This window comes from Phalangium opilio, unplaced genomic scaffold (genome assembly GCF_054372755.1).
Source record: "Phalangium opilio isolate 3A_F unplaced genomic scaffold, DU_Popi_V2 ptg000031l_1, whole genome shotgun sequence".
Lineage (NCBI taxonomy): Eukaryota > Metazoa > Arthropoda > Arachnida > Opiliones > Phalangiidae > Phalangium > Phalangium opilio.
The window spans coordinates 8983018-8999627 of NW_028324158.1; the positions used below are offsets into that span (position 1 = coordinate 8983018).

The window sequence follows — 16610 nt, forward strand, 5'->3', positions numbered from 1 at the left end:
GTGGGCTCTGGTACAACGCAAGAGGGGTCGTAGTCATAGCGACAGATGTAAACAGGAATTACGTATTATTGGCCCTCCTTGTCAGCAACGTCACCAATACGTAGTTTTAGTGAGCCAATAAGAAAATTTAATTTTTTGGTTACGTGTTGAAGGAAGGGGCTATGTACTCGTCTATGAGTCGGACTGAAGTAAATATTAACCGTTGGGAATTCCGTCTTAAAAAAGTCTATCTATCCCTGGTGTGGGTCAAATTCGTTCGTGCTAAACCTACTTTGAATTTGAAAAATATTCAATTTTCTCGCTTTAAATTTGAAATATCTTTTCTGTATTTTCGCCTATGCCTAATACCTTTTTTAGACATACAATATGTAATAGATTAAAATCTGCAATTAAATATTAATATTCCATAATTGCAAAATTACAAAAAACATGCAGTGACATAAATTCAATATTTCCTTTTAATATGAACCTTAATGTAACTCTAAATTTAATTTCCCGTAATTTCTCTTGTTTTAAAAAAAATGAAATACCGCTTGTAAAGAACCCTTTCTCGTAAATGGAATTGTTTTAAACCAAGCGGAAACAAACCAAGAATATTGGAGTGCTTTCTTTTTTATGTTGGTTATCAAAAAACCTCGGGTATGTATACGGGCATTAGACTAAAGATAAAATTTTTAAGCTGAGATAACACTGCTATATAAGGCTGTAAGCGTTATTAAGCCATAAGCTTTGAAAGTACTGTCACGGTGGTTTGAACTTGGAGTAAAAAAATTACTTCAATAAATTGAAAATATAACAGAAAAAATCAAATGAAACCGAAATGATGGCAACTCGAGCGTGAAGAGAAAACGGGTAGCTTTTAAAATTGATTAGGTTACGGAATCAGTGTGTGTCATTATTCAATTCGGATATTACCTAGGAAATAAGAACGTTTTTAGAGTTGTTTGGCTTAAGTCTAGCTTGTCCAAAAACGGGAGTTTCTTTGCAAATCGTATTGAACTGGAGGATACAGTGTTAGTTTACTTAAACTTAATTGTTTATATTTATGTTTACGAATTTTGAAGAATATTTGTGATTGCGAGTTCATGGATCTTGAGGGGTAAGCGATAGTCTTATCTATAGTAGATTTAAGTGGAAAATCTCAAGGTTTATGAGTGATTTTAAGCCTTGGTCTGGTCAATACGTTTTATTATAAGTTTATAAGATATGTTGCATAAGCATGACACTATCTATACTTCGTAATGTTAGTCTTACTGAGAGCTATAGTTCGAGAACGACAAGCGAGAATTGCAGACTATACACTCGGTACTTAATCTTGCAGGACTTAAATCTTCCTATTTAGTCTGCATTACTAAGCCTTTGACAGCGCTTCACCAGGCGTCGCTTTACGAGAATCCGTGACGTTTCGTCTACGTCACTTCATGGCAAGCTCTCAGTAACCAGTGACAGATTTATAGAACATATCTTATGAATTTATGGTTTAATTTTTACGTTTATGGGTATGATTCGCCACATGACGTGCTCTTTAGTCTGCACTTAAGCCTATTTTTTTGCGATATCAACGCATGCAGATCTTAATTTTACTTGGTGACGTCAGTGAAGCGGTATGGTATAAGCTCCGCCTACATATCTTAGTATCATAGTGAAACCATTAAGAAAATTCCCTGTGATCTTTCTCCTGTATTTTCACAAATGACATCGTTTTTAATCGCATTAATTCTTACTTAAATTTTGAAGGTAATAACGTGTTTCAAGGAGTGAAATTAATCCTAAACCCTTTAACAAGCTGCGTGTTTCGTGCATTAAACTAAATTGGATGAAAGGTAACAAGCTTCAAGTCCTGCAATGCAATACACCATTTCCCTGGTGACCTTAACTTTAGAATAAATCACAGTGAAGTTCAAATGCATTTTCCAAGAATGCATACTTTAAATTAATCCTAAGCGTCTCTTGATAGTTGAATTATATTAGGGTAATTAGCAATTCTTGAGCTTTAGCCTAAGTTAATCAAATTATGTTCTTTGAACGTAGTACTTCACTTGTTCTTACAACATTCTGCTAGAGCCTGCTTTTATGCCTTTGCTATTTCGCCAGTGACGAAAGCTGGTCACTACATGTCTGTTTACTTGATCTGCCTCATAACAAATAACTAAATGCAGTCCAATCTTGGGTTAAACATGCGAAGTTGATCAAATGTCATGTCATGTCACTATAGTGAAAATCAAAGGGCTTAATTTGTATCTAATAGAGGCTATAGCTGTTCCTTGAAAAACAACCCTTGTTACTTACTTCCTGTCTACTCTGATGTACAGTACCTACAAGTTTCAAAATTTGAAGGGAAACTTTAAATTTTATATTCTATTATTAGTCATAATTTTCAAATTGCTCGAAACTTTTTTGGGGGGAAAATTATACCCATATTTCTGTAATCTGTTACCGCACAATTTTTCCGAATACACCCGCCGCGTACCCCCTTATGGTCGGTCGATAAAGTAAAAGTGTGGCCTTACCAGCACCACGAGTCGCCGTTTTACGGAAAGACATAGAGTAGTTCTGGCCCATTTGCTCTCGACATTTTTGCCAGCGAATATCTTTTTTTCTTGCAAGTTCTAAAGGAATCTTTTAGTGCCAACAGCTTGCGGTTGGGTTTTAGTTTTTACAACGTCCGACCAAGACCCCCTCCCTTTTTTTAGGATTTTTTGTAACTCCGGCCGGTTTTAAACCTCGAAAGATTTCGGTTTGCCAAATGACTGGAAAACAATTGAATTATTTTATCCTCTGGTTCGTTGAGTCTTTTCGAAGCTGTTACCGCAATGTACACGTACCTATATCTGGTTATATGCAGAAATTACTTGCCCAGACGTGATCAAAGTATTAATTTTTTATATTTTTTTATTTTAGTTTTAAGTAGCACCATAATTATGTTTGGTTTTAACTCTAATAAGATATTTTGATGTGTGTTGGCCTAGTTATTAGAAATTTATTGTTTGAGTGAAGTGACTACTTGGTATCCACTTTGAAAATATTCAGTTCAGTTGTCTAACTTATTTAGATGAGAATATTGCACTGTCGTTTTGTTTGCTGTGAACTTTGCTATGGATATAGTAACATCACAAGTGTTTAAGATATGTTCCATAAGTATGACACAACATATACTTCGTAATGCTAGAGACTCGGTTTTGCATTCCATCTTCCAGTTTAGTCTGTACTAAGCTTTTGACAGCGCCTCACCAGGCGTCGCTTTACCTCGAATCCATGACCAACGTCACTTCATGACAAGCTCTAGTTTGTAACCATTGACAAACTTATGGAGCATACCTTTTTAACTTATGGTAACGTCTATGATGTTAACAATCCTTGGTTTAACAAGATACCCAATGAATTTTAGAGCTACCCCTTTGGGTATTAATTCATTTAAAATCCTTTTTGTTTTCTTTCTGTCTCTCTCTCCCCAAGTCTGAAGTCATATGAAATCCAGCCAGCCAGGATGAGTCTGTGTAAAAGTTTTTGTATTCGTTCTCTTTGAAAAGCTAAAAACTAGCAAATGAAATGAGGTAGTAACCGATTATTGGGTGAAACTGTCCAATTTCATAAGCAAGTGGATTAAAAAAATTTTAATCTTTTCTACTAAATGAGAAACAAAAATTGTTCAGACAAAATTTAACCTTTGACATTAATCTTATTATTTTTATTGACTTTAATGGACCATATTTTGTTTTAAAAGAAAGAAACAAAGGTTAGTAATCCTTACCAATACCATAAAATCATAGTAAGAAAGCTATTAAAGAAACAGAATATTGAATAACTAGTCCCATCTGAATCATTGGCTTTCATATAATTCACTCCGCTCGTTCTTCCAAAGAATATTCAAATCAAGTTCATGAAATTTTAAATTCCTAAATCGATAAAAAAAAAAGAAATTATTATATACGTATGCAGCGAATGGTATACATGGGAGGTTTTATACCAATCACAATCTAAAGTATATCCAACCATTGTCGTTCTCTGTGAAATATTTCATCTTTATACGAAAGCCACTGTTGTATCATTCCAATCCAAGAATACAGCACTTGGAGAAGGTTTCCATTGATTCTATAAAATGTGCACGGTTTAAGAATAGCCTAGGCTTTATTTGTATTGCACCTTTGTATTTTGAGGGTAAATGTATGTATTTGGGATGCTTCTGCGAGAAAATCTCTAAGCCAACCTGTCTCAATTTCAGCAAAAGCGGATTTTGAAGCCTTCACCATCTATACTCCTTGAATAGTTATACTGCAGTGTAGAGGTTCATTTGTTGAAGTGGTTTCTTTATGTCAATGAAACGAATAAGTGGCAGTTGCTGACTGCACTTGGGTACTACTTCAGTTGATGAACGCTTAATTCTAGTCATTCATAGAAGGCAGGGATGGTATCTAAAAAATATCTGGATTTGACAACAAGAGAAAATTTGCGATGTATAGAAAGGGGAGTCAGTGGCGGTTTTTCTTCAGCCTGTATAGGTACATGCTTGCATGTTTAGTTCAATACTCCTTTGCAGTTCATTTCTATCTCGTTATCAATGTGCTGATTGGAACTATCTTATATAAGGAAAATATTAAGCCTTGGTCCTGCACGTTCGTGGGAACATGTGAAGCCTAATTATTATTTAGAAAGATGGTCGACTGCAATCCGTATCGTGTGATCAAAGTTTATACATCCATAATTATTTGGGACTTAAAAGGTTTATAGTTTCCATCTTCCTCCATTGTTTTGTATCATATTTTGGAGATATTAAGTCAGTTAGGTTCATCTTGTATCCAATAAAACGAAGTGAAGTTATTTCAACTTGTTCATCTTGTTGAAAACACATTCTTTGAAAAGTAGAAAAAAAAAATCACGCGTAATATTTTTCTGTCAGAGTTTTCAAGGAGATACTTTGTAATGTATTTTTCTTTTCATAAACAGTAAGATTTTGATTCAAACTCAAGTCTTCCTTTTCCATCTCCATACAATGCCAGATGTATAAGAACTGTGTCTGACCATGGATGTATTAATAACTAACGTTATTGGATAATTACCCTTGTGGTACCTTAGAACGTGTGTTAAGAAATGGTCTTTGATTGGCCAACAAATCGTGGCTGGTAAGGGGGTATAAACTGAAACGGAAGTGCTTCCCATTTTTCATGACGCTCAACCCATGAAGGAAGACTTCTCCAATCGGCACCAAAGGTTAAAGGTTAAAGAGAAAAAACAATGGCCGGGTTTCACGCTCGGTAAATAATCCAGTAACGCTAGTTATTTATACATCCATGTTCTGACTCTATCTAAGAGAAGTATCGTGTCGCATACAACCAAGCCAAGGCCCACCACCCTGTTTCTTTCCAGCGATACTTATCCTCATTCTTATTCAGTTTTTTTTTCTTTTCTCATCTCTCCTCTTCCTTCCTTGGACTCTGAGACTTTTTCTACACACGTCTTCCTTGCTGAAATAAGGAAGCAAGCAAGGCAGGGCGACGTCGAGAAATGTTTTTCTAAGCGGCTTACGAAGCGAGTTGAATTTGCAAGCAGTTTTTGGTCTCTTTTCAAATTCCCGCGTGCGTACGATTCTACGCGAAAAGATTAGGCTTAAGCCTTTTCTCTCCCCCGTATTTTTGTAGGGGATTTTTTTCTTTTTCCTTAAATAATTTTTCGTGTAGGTGCTATTATTAACATTAATCGATTATGGTATGTGAAAAAAGGGGTGCGATTTTCTTTGGTTTATTTCCAATTGGTTTTTGGAGTAAATTGTACAAGAAAGTTAAATTTGGTGAACCTTTCCAAAAAGTGAGGATGCTCAGCATCGTCTTCTTCATTTAGGGTTAAGGCGGAACCATAGACATTAGAATACTATAATAAGCCAATGGGCGGAACATTGGTTGGTATGTGGTTGCAGAGACGTTAAAGAGAGCTTCAAAGTTGCCAGTCCAACAATTTTAGTCCGTATTGTTTGAAGCCGCATTTTAATTTAAGCCTTTTATGTCCGCATAATAATCAATGTTTCGTTTTAAGAAACAAGTTGATCAAACACCTGACCAGGGCGGTCTAGGAAATAGCACACTTCCTCTGGTCCAAAACCAGTTTGTTAATTCCTTGGACTAGTTTTTAAAGTCAAGAAGTGAAGGTTACTGGTCCTTGGGACCAGTTTATTAATTGCAAATCTATAGGAGAACAAAGGCTGGGACCAGTCCGGAGACCAGTTAATTATTTCGGACACTAGGGGGGGTCACTGGTCCCAAGGACTAGTTTAAAAAATATCCTTATTTCTCAGACAGGACCGTCACCATGCAGGGCCATTAAGAGAGCCCTTCAGGTGGGCCTGGCCCCCTAGAATGTATGGGCCCCGAGAAAACTGACCGAATTGTCCTCCTCTCTGCACCCCAACTTTTGAAAATAATCTATTTTGCAAGAACAGTAGCCTCTTGGTTAAAAATTAACCACATCAAAATAAATACACCAAATTATTTCAATCAAGCCTTATTATCGTGTCTGGTGGTTTTTGGCGATCTGATTTTGATGAAGGATCATTTTCATCCCATGCTAATCTCGGTTGCGATGTTAAATAGCTTGAACGAAAAGCGGTATGGGGGGGCGGTTAAGGCTAGTTGTTTCTAGAGTAAGTGTGTTGGGAGGGTGAAGGGGCAGCAATTAGAGTTTCGGTTTCTTTTGGTAGGGGCGATTATTTTGATGGATGATAAAGGTTAATTGAGGTCATTCCTATATATATCCCCCCTTCTACTTTTACCCCCAACCCTAGCTAACTCCAATCCTGGATGGCGACTGGCGTTAAGGGCAACTACTAGAGTTCTTAGGCCTTGGTCAACGCCATTACACAAAGGGGGGAAAAGCGGTTTCGTGCGCAGCTTTTTCTTCTTTTTATCCTTATCCGCCTCCTCCATAGCTTTTTATGAAGCTATCCGAAGCTTTAACAAGGTGGCAGATGTTTCCGCTAGTGATCCTAAAGGTTTGAAAGCGTCTTAATTCGCCGCACGTAACTGTTCGATGCTTTAATGGGTTTAGCCTTTTTTGGCAATTTTTTTCTTTCTTTTCTTTATTATTATTCTCGCGTTTTCTGCTATGAGAAACGATTCTGCAGTTTTCTGTTCTCTGTAGTGGCTGGCCTGGTTAAAGATGCCATGCCCATGCAACGCTGTTGGGGGGTGGTTACTGGTTTTAGCGCTCTCTTTTAAAAGTAACTACTACCGAAAGATGAATATTAAGTAGCTTGGATGTTGAAACTCCGCCCATTCAATTCTTTCCTGAAATTAGTTGAAAATTACTACGTTTGAACTTCTGTGTGTGTGTGTGTGTGTGTGTGTGTGTGTGTGTGTGTGTGTGATAAATAGAGTAATGTAATGGCAGTTTCCCAGCTTTGACTGTATTAAGGTCTATGGACAAATAGTGAGGGATGCCATTAGTCTATTTTGTAGGAGGGACTTAGCAATCATACTCAATAGCACTGACACGTGACGATTCATGGCTGTAAAATTTACCCATGAGTTTAAAAGATATGTTTCATAAGTATACTTCGTAATGCTAGAGACTTGAAGCTCGAGCTAGTTCGAGAACGACAAGCGAGAATTGAAGTCCTTTACACTCGGTGGTTAATTTTGCAGGACTTCCATGATCCATCTAGTCCTATTTAGTCTGTACTAAGCTTGCCTTTAACAGCGCCTCACCAGGCGTCTCTTTACCTCCAATCTATGACCTACCTCAATCACTTCATGGCGAGCTCCAGTTTGTAACCAGTGACAAACTTATCTAAAATATCTTATGAACTTATGGTAATATTTATGCTCCCTTTAACGCAATGTGTGAGACTTTTAACCTCTCTTTAATTTCTCCTTAGCTGCGTGAGATTAATTTGTCTTCATATTTTTTGATTAAAATTGTTCCGTTTTCATTTAATCACGATATTGGGCGTTCTGGCCCACGGGTGAACGTAATTTATGTCAGATTGAAACATAAATGTTAATAGGTTTTGAATAATTACTGGCCTGCCATCCACGAGTCTTAATAATTACTTCCTTAGACCGTGTATTAACGTAGGAAACTTTCCAGTCTGTAACATCGTATTTCATCGCTACTAGCAGCTTTTGATAACTTTATTGTGTTTTAGGCCCAAAATTTTGATCGTAAATTCTCGCTTCTGACAGTCTCTGTAATGACTCTCTCTCCAGTTAAGTTCATCCCACATGCGCTAAACGGTTTAAGACCCAAGAAGTCATTAAGATCTTACACTAGAATGGGCCAGGCAGTTTCAAATCTCCATATATAATCTTGTAGAAGTAACGCATTCTCTACCCTAAGTATATTCTTGCTTTTTTAAGAGTATCAGTGTTTCTTTTTTCCAAAGAGCTAGTAATCTTAACTTGTTTTTAATTTTTGGAAGTAGAAAATATTTATGGCCTTGCTATAAAATATCAGATCTATTTTGTAAAAGTTTGTAAATTATCTTTTTGGGTATGAAGCGGCTACATTTTTTTTTATTATTTTAATATGCTTGGATGAAAAAAGGTATGAAATTTGTGATTTACACCTCAATTTTAGGTGTTAAATTTATAGGCAATTTAATGCCGCTTACGATAAACACAAAAAGATAATTAACAGTTATTGAAAACGTGTAGTTGATTGCTCTATTAAGTCTGATACAAGTTAATTTTGTCTGGATGGTGTAAACGAGATCATAAATTTTGAATGGATTTAATATATATTTTATAATATAAATTGAGGTGTAAAGATTAATGTTTATATGTTGCTTAGATAAAAACTTATGTTCATAGTTAGGGATATATACAGCTAGAAGAGTTTTGTAACTTGCAATTTCGCAATGAAATCTGAACCTTCTTTTATTATTAAATCATTCAGAGATATTTCCCTAATGCTTTACCAAGAAGCGATATCTAGTTTACTAGGAAGACCCATAAGATGCTTAACTATTCGCGCCGCGCCATAGTCCCAGTCCCCCTTTCAAAATACAAGGGGGGGGGACGTAAAAGGAGGCCGGCCTATTTCGCCTCTCCTCAGTCGGAAAATTCGTAATTTTCGTCATTCGCGTCGCGCTGACGTGAGTTTTCAAGAACCAACGAGATGCTGGTTGTAATTTAGAGGCGGGGATTAACTCCGGACCTGTATACGTTTGGACTGTAGATAAAGCTAGAAATGTGGCGAATTTATACCTTCTCCGGTTCTCCCTTGTAAATTAGATATCGCTTCTTGGCTTTACTATTCAAAAATGTCTTAAAATTAGTAGAGGAATCCATAAACATCACTTTATTTACGCTTTCGCATCTACTTTAAGCTGAAAAGACAGTTAACAGTAGATAATAAATTCAATAACAGTTTTTACTAGTTTATTTAGTAACTACAACTTAACACAAATCGGTAAATAAACAACTTGATTCTATGATAGAACAAGCTCTATTATGGATAGTTATTCTTTTCTAACGATATTATAGCAACTCCTTTAAAGTTATTAATTAACTAGACATAAAACTATTTGATGAAAAAAAAAGTAAGCAACAACCCACGACTTTGACGTCAAGAGGACAACGTAAAAACTCGCCCCTCGCTGCAAACATTTGATAGACGCGCTTGAGAAAGTTTAAGAAGCAGTGGAGGCCAACCTTCTTTGATAGTCATATGCGAGAACTTTCAATTAGCTCGGCTCCATATGTGTCTCTTAAGACTAAAGTCGGGTGGGGTGCGTATAACCTTAGTTAGGCTTAACGAAGAAGTAGAAAAAAATGCCCAAACTCTTCCAAGATGCTCTTTTATTCCAGCTCCGCCTACTAATAACTCATTTAAACTAACTTGTGCATGGTATAATAATCTTTTAACTACCAGCTGTAAAAATACATACTTTTTCCTGCTGCCTCCAGGGTTTCTGCATGCACTTGTAACTATGAAAACCCATTAACCCCTATTCCTTGTTAAAAACTGCAAAGGCTTAGAATTTAAAGGGATAGTATTAGATGTACAATGTGGCATTTAAATCAGATGCATGATGTTGGGTCAGTGTTTTGACCTTTACCCTTGATAAAAAATATTGTTGTAGACCATTTCGATTTAACCAAGAGGGAAAGGCACTGGTGTAAATCTATGCCTTCCATTACATTTTATGCGCCTGCGCTGTAGACCTTTTGTATCATGAGAGTGCATGCGCAGAGAGGAATTACAATGTATCAACCCCCATGTACGTCCCAATGCTGATGGTTTCCTACCCTCTTTTTAACGTCGAAAAGGCCTATTCGACACGTATCCTTTTACCTTCATTACTTATTTAGTAGGCCTTGGGTCTCCTTTTGTTTTAAAGGGAATATAACCTACAATAAACGTTGACCCCATAACAACGCAGGAATTAACGCCAAGAGTACGGTAATAATAAACCATAATAACATTGAGAACGCTAGAGTTTAGTTAGGGTTATATATCCTTAGTTTTTATCCTTTTAAAACATTTGACCAAGGCTTAGGAATATTTCTTTATTTTATTTAAAAGATAAAGGAACCGTTGCAAAATTTTCATGATAACGAGCTAGGCTCTACTCCTTTTTTTCGTCTTTAGAAAAAAACATTTATTTACAGAATGGGTTGGGTGCAAATTTCCTCTAGGGACGTCGGAGGAACTCTCTCTGAGACTTTGCGGGAAAACCTACGTTAGGTTGAGAACCAAAGAGGAGTAAGAAAGGGTAGGGGAAACTCCAAAATCGATATAATTTTCTCTTCCTTAGTTTTCCCGAATTAGAGCCTCCATTTACTTCGCTATGAAACGCCATCTAGCTTCACGACCTGACATTAAGGCTCGTAATATTATGAAAGCTTATAGAAGCGTAGTAGAACGAGCTTAAGGCTTGCCCTCTTGAGATCTAGCTGCCTTCCTGGGGCCATTGCCCAACTGCCTCTCGTTCTACAGTACGCCAGCATTTTTCATAAGCAAATGATACTAGTACCCAAGGCGGAGTAATACCCCTCTCTCCGGATGAATGAATGCATGCAACCCAATTTGAGGCGAGGTGGTATCCTTTAAGAAATGGTGAAATCTCAAGTTGAAAAAAGTGTCCTCAGTAGAAAACGTATACAGTTTTATGACTTAAACTGGGAAAAGGCTGAAACTTATGCTACTATATATATAAATGGGGGGATATGGCTGGAATAGCTACATGTGGGGTCATAAAAAGGGATTATTCATAAAGCACTTAACTAATTAGTCCCATCTCTTATGCTTTATGCGTTCTTCTTTGGACTCCAGGCTTTTTTAATTTGTATATTTGAGTCATTTATGAAATTTCTTCAATCCCCTCTGTCCCTTGATTACTTTTGGAAGAATGATACAAGAAACTTTAATTTTGCAAAAAGCAACTCTTTATTTTTCTTATGTTTTATTTTTTCTTATTCTTACTTGATATAATTTGAAAATAAGGTTTAGGCTTAGCGCACTTATGCAACTTATGAACTATAGTCTGCTTCCAGGGACTTTCTCGTGAGGTCAGGTCAGACTTTCCTATCTCTTACCTCGGTTTTGGCCTCCATACTGGAAGGCGTCAGCTCAGGCCATACAGTTTAGCCTACCAATACTGACGTCACGTCCCCGTAGCTCCTCCCCTTTCAGTATACCACTCTAAAGTGGTCAAATATGTTTTAAATTGGGAATGTAGCTGAGATATCCTCTTAATTAAGGCTGGTTTTATATGCCAAAACTTGAGAAAAATGAGTTTAGTCTTCGATAATTTGATAAGTTACAATGTGAAATTAGCTTCTGATACAACAAAGATAATTATACTTATTACTGATTATGCGTTATCAAAGTTTTAAATGTTAGAATAAGATTTATTTCAGTCGGATATGTCTAACATCATAAGTTTATAAGATGTGTCTATACTTCGTAATGCTAGAGACTTAAGTCTCGAACTATAGTTCGAAAACGACAAGCGAGAATTGAAGTCCTACACTCGGTTAATTTTGCAGTCCATCTAGGTCCTATTTAGTCTGCACTAAGCCTTTGACAGCGCCTCACCAGGCGTCGCTTTACCAGTTTACCTCGAATCTATGACCTACCACAATCACTTCATGACAAGCTCCAGCCAGTTTGTAACTAGTGACAAACTTATGGAACTTATGCTAACATCAAGTTGTAACTCCCAAAATGAACACGAGCTTTATCCACACGTCAAATTCAATCGCGCGCTCGCTCCGAAGCTTTACAAAGTTATCTTTCTGACAGTTTCCATTTCATATTTTTGGTTACATATTTTATCTAGTATGGTTTCGAATTTCCATATCATAACGTCTCTAACAAGAGGCGACAAGAGCGTGGTGAATCCGAAAAGCCATTCAATGTCATTGACACCCTTAATCGCTTCATCAAAAACTTAAAAATATATTGGGGTAAATGGAGAACCGACAGAGTTAGTTACGCTAGCTAGCTGTGGCTATAGCGTGTCTAGGCCTCGTTAGGCTTAGCTTTTCCTATTCAAGATATTATTATTAAAAGGCGCTAGCTACATCGTACGGAAATTTTCCCAGTATATATACAGTTTTAAAATCTGTAAATATGAGATACCTCTTTTCACTAATATCAAACCGCAACATATGGTGTGGTCTTCCAGCGTCTATTTGCTCTAGATTTAGGGATGCGCTTGGATTAAAAGTGAGTAAAACTTAGTAAACATCATTAACAGAGCCAGTCTCGTCCACTCCCTTTGTCATGGAGATATTTAGGAACTTGAATAACAAAGTTTATATGTATGGACGGTACATACCGCCCCCTAGTTTTCCAATATTAAGTTTAGAAGCCAAGAGCGAGAGGTAACTTTGGGGAATCTCTTGTAATATACATTGTAAATGCAAATTTGACCGAAATTTCAAAGGACCACGCTCGCCTTGTTAGATTTGAGGGTTAATGATATTCGAGCTGAGCTCTTTCGTGTTATAGTTAGGTTCTTGCTAATTAGGTGCGAGCAGTTTTGCTACTTAATGTTTATTAAATTGAGATTGAATTAAAATTTAAGAGTCTTTGATTTGTATATAGTGAAATAAATATTAGTGACATGCAAGTGGTGTTTAAGCCATCAGTAATGTTGGAGTTGCCATGTTACTTCCTTGGTTAAAACATACTGCTATAATAATATCTATAAGTATGGGTCTGCAGTAGGGGGACTTAGTATCGAGACAAAATTGAAGCGATTGCAACGTTTCCCCTTAAAACGGGAACAAAATAGATAACACCTTTTACGATGTAAAAGGGGGTAGGCAATCTTCAGTATTGGGACATAAAAGGGGGTTGATACCTTGCTCTCTCACGATTCAAAAAGACTACAGCGCAAGCGCCAAAAAGCGAGATGGAAGGAGAAGTTTTGGCCCGTGTCTTTCCCCTCTTAGTTACATCGATAGAACATGGTCTACTGTGGTTTTCCTTCCTTGGTTTCAGGAGTGTTAGGGTGAAGATGGTGATTGTTTATGTGCCACATACTTATGAAGAGTATAGGGTTATGATTAAACTAAATTTAGATTTAGTTTATTAAACTTCAAGTGCTATAAGCTAATTTTTGTTGAACATTAGCTCATCACCCTAATTCCAAAAGGCTTAAATGCTTTTAGAACAAAACTCTGATGCAATTTTTAAGATGTTCTGTCGTAATTGTAATCGTTGCAATTGAGTTTCTTCTTCCGGCAGTAGTTTCCTACCTATGTATAATTAGAGCTGACCTTAACTTCTCAATGGCGGTACACCGTACTTATCAAATTCTCTTGTGAAACCTCATCTTCTTAACATGGCAAGCGGGGTATGGGTCTTCACCCCACTCAAACCACCCACACTAATTACTTGCCGAGGGGATTATCGGTAAACTACTAAATGCATCCATGATTTTGCCCCCTTGCCTTGAAAGATATAACCATCCTCTCCTCTCCTTTTCTCATCTCATCTCCTGAACCCCAACCTAATGTCTCTTCCGAATCTTATACCCAAACTAGTTTAAGACAATCTTAGCTGACAGCGAAGTATGTTAAGGAAATTCTAATCAATTTCGTAGCCTTTTTATGGACAATTGAGGTTGTCTTTTACGGTAGCTTCAGGTTTTAATGATTTTTCCTTTTTGGAGAGAGGGGGAAACACGGATGGTGCACTTAAGGTCACGACCCCAATGATCGTCTGCATGATAAAAGTCAAGATTTTTTATTTTATTTTTAAAGGTGCAGCCGATTAACGTGTTTGAACTTTGCTTTTTAATTTTATTAAGATGTAACGGTTTTGATGAGAATCAGGTTAAGGTTTTAATCAACTTCGGTTTGATAATTTTCAATCTATGTGAATTAAAATTCTCTTTTACATTCGCCACCAAGGGCTGAATATCGAATTAGTATTTCCAGAAGGGGTATAATAGAAGCATGGCACTCTGTATCCTCTTACTACGTTCGTTATGTAACATGATTCTTTCTAGGCTCACCCTTTTCGTTTGCTCTCCTGCTCAATGAGCTTCAGATGGGCATCGCACCATGGGGTGAATTCTTTAACTGTTTGGTACTAAATCCTTAGCAATCAACCCACAAACCTTGATTGTCTTCAAGTGGGGTAAAAACGCTCAAGCGCATGCATGCGCCTTGGCAAATAGAGTAATGATGAGGGAATTATTTATCGCGTATGTGATTCGGTTTAGTAACCTTGCTTAGATGTTGGGAATGATGTTGGGTTGGATGAATCATGTTACATTTACGCCGCTTTGTGGAGGGCACACTTCTCTCGAAGAGAAGTATTATATACTTCTAGCGTTTCTCAATATTTGATTAACTACATAGAGACTTACATAAAATTCCTTTCAGACCTATTTACTAAATTAAGAAAGTTCTTTTTAGGGGATTAGGCCTTTAACTATAGCTTGTAACGTGTCTTTTGGAAATTCTTTTACCAAAGTATTTAGCGCCTGAATCTTGCGAAGGTCAAAATTAAGATTCTAAAGAAAAGTCTTAAAGGGTAATAGTCCTTAAAAGTCTTCAGTCTTAAAACTGTTCCTTCGTTAAAAATGTTTACGTTCAATCATTAAAGATGTATAAAGGTTATTTTTCCTAGCTAGGGTTAATTAAGTTGGGTTTTTTTTTATTCTTCTTTCACTTTCCTTTATGGGGGAGGGGGGATTTCTTAGAAGTAAATTCGCGCAAAGATATTTAAAACTGTTTCCTGACTCTCCTGAGACCATGCACTTGAGATGTTCAATAATAGACCATCTCGATATAACCATAAGATCATGTTTGCCACTGGTTTCAAACTAGAGCTTGTCATGAAGTGACGTAGGTCATAGATTCGAGCAAGAAACGATATCTAGTTTACTAGGGAGAAGGTATAAGATGCCTAAGTATTCGCGCGCCATAGTCCCAGTCCCACTTTTAAAATACAAGGGGGGACTTAAAAGGAGGCCGGGCTATTTCGCCTCTCCTCAGTCGGAAAATACCCAATTTTCGTCATTCGCGTCGCGCTGACGTGAGTTTTAAAGAACCAATGAGATGCTGGTTGTAATTTAGAGGCGGGATTAGCTCCGGACCTACGTTTGGACTGGAGATAAAGCTAGAAATGTGGCGAATTTATTTTTTCCTGCTCTAAACTAGATGTCGCTTCTTGATTCGAGGTAAATCGAAGACCCCTGTTCAGGCGCTGTCAAAGGCTTAGTAATGCGGACTAAATATGAAGATGGAAGTCCTGCAAAATTAACCACCGAGGGTAGGACTTCAATTCTCGCTTGTCGTTCTGGAACTAGCTAGTGGGCGACTTTGAAAATGGTCTACTATTTCAAATTAACTTACTTCTGGTTGGACATTTGAGGGATAAGAAAGTGTTTTTAGTTGTTCCAGGCGTATACCCGCCTTTCTTGTTAGATGCTCTTGAATTTGCTATTTTCGAAGGGCGGGTATTAACACGGAGTCAATGATAATTAACGAAGTTACGAGATTGTTAAAGCTTAAGGAAAAGAATGAATTTTTCTATAACATTCTTAAAACCCTGTAACTACTAAATACTAAATTCTGCTTCTTTTTTTCTTTTGGTCTCTCTTTATACCCTTACATTAAATTAGGTTTAGAAATAATTTGGTGAAACTTAACTATAGTTTACTTCATCGTAAAACAACGTAATGTTTGAAGAAATTAGGGTACCATATAATTTTTTTTTTTTTGTTATTATTTTTCTTGAAGGGTTTTGATTTTTAATTAACGGAATTATCAAAACTATCAACTTATAAAAGGGTGCAGCTTTGTCTGTGTTTCAAATTTAATTATTTTTAAACAAGATGGCCCGGGCCAATACACCTTTTTGCGCCATAAAAGACCCATCCATATTCGATCTTCCTTAAAAAAAAAAAAAAGAAAATGTACCGAAACTTACTTACCAAAAAAGAAAACCTAAACCTTACTATAGAAGCTTGCAATTTACGAGTTTGGCCTAGCTATTTTTCTCCAGAAAAAAACTGTAGCGAAAAAAACGTTATATTTTTTCCATTCTATTCTATACTATATGGTGGTGGGTTACTATATTTTCCGCTAGCTCGCGCCAGAAGATGACCTTCTTGACCTATTTGGACAAGTCCGGGACTCTTTACCAGGGTAGCC

General features: G+C 36.9%; 1 protein-coding gene and 1 long non-coding RNA gene across 5 annotated transcripts in view; one reads left to right on the forward strand and one right to left on the reverse strand.

Moving 5' to 3' along the window:
* The window catches only part of Ten-m (teneurin transmembrane protein Ten-m), a 415273-nt gene that overhangs the window by 374317 nt on the left and 24346 nt on the right, over positions 1-16610 (forward strand). Inside the window, exon 1 of one of the 4 annotated variants that reach the window (XM_089869963.1) lies at positions 731-1099. The exons of 2 other annotated variants lie outside the window; for them this stretch is intronic. The gene's annotated coding sequence lies outside the window, so the exon portion shown is untranslated. Of the gene's footprint in view, positions 1-730; positions 1100-12511; positions 12664-16610 lie in introns of those variants that run through there. One more of the 4 variants, XM_089869964.1, reaches the window with a different exon arrangement.
* On the reverse strand, positions 3569-5603 carry LOC149690432 (uncharacterized). Its single transcript, XR_016383737.1, has 3 exons — positions 4208-5603; positions 3968-4143; positions 3569-3896 (listed from the first exon to the last, which is right to left on the reverse strand). It is a non-coding gene; the product is annotated as an uncharacterized LOC149690432 (long non-coding RNA).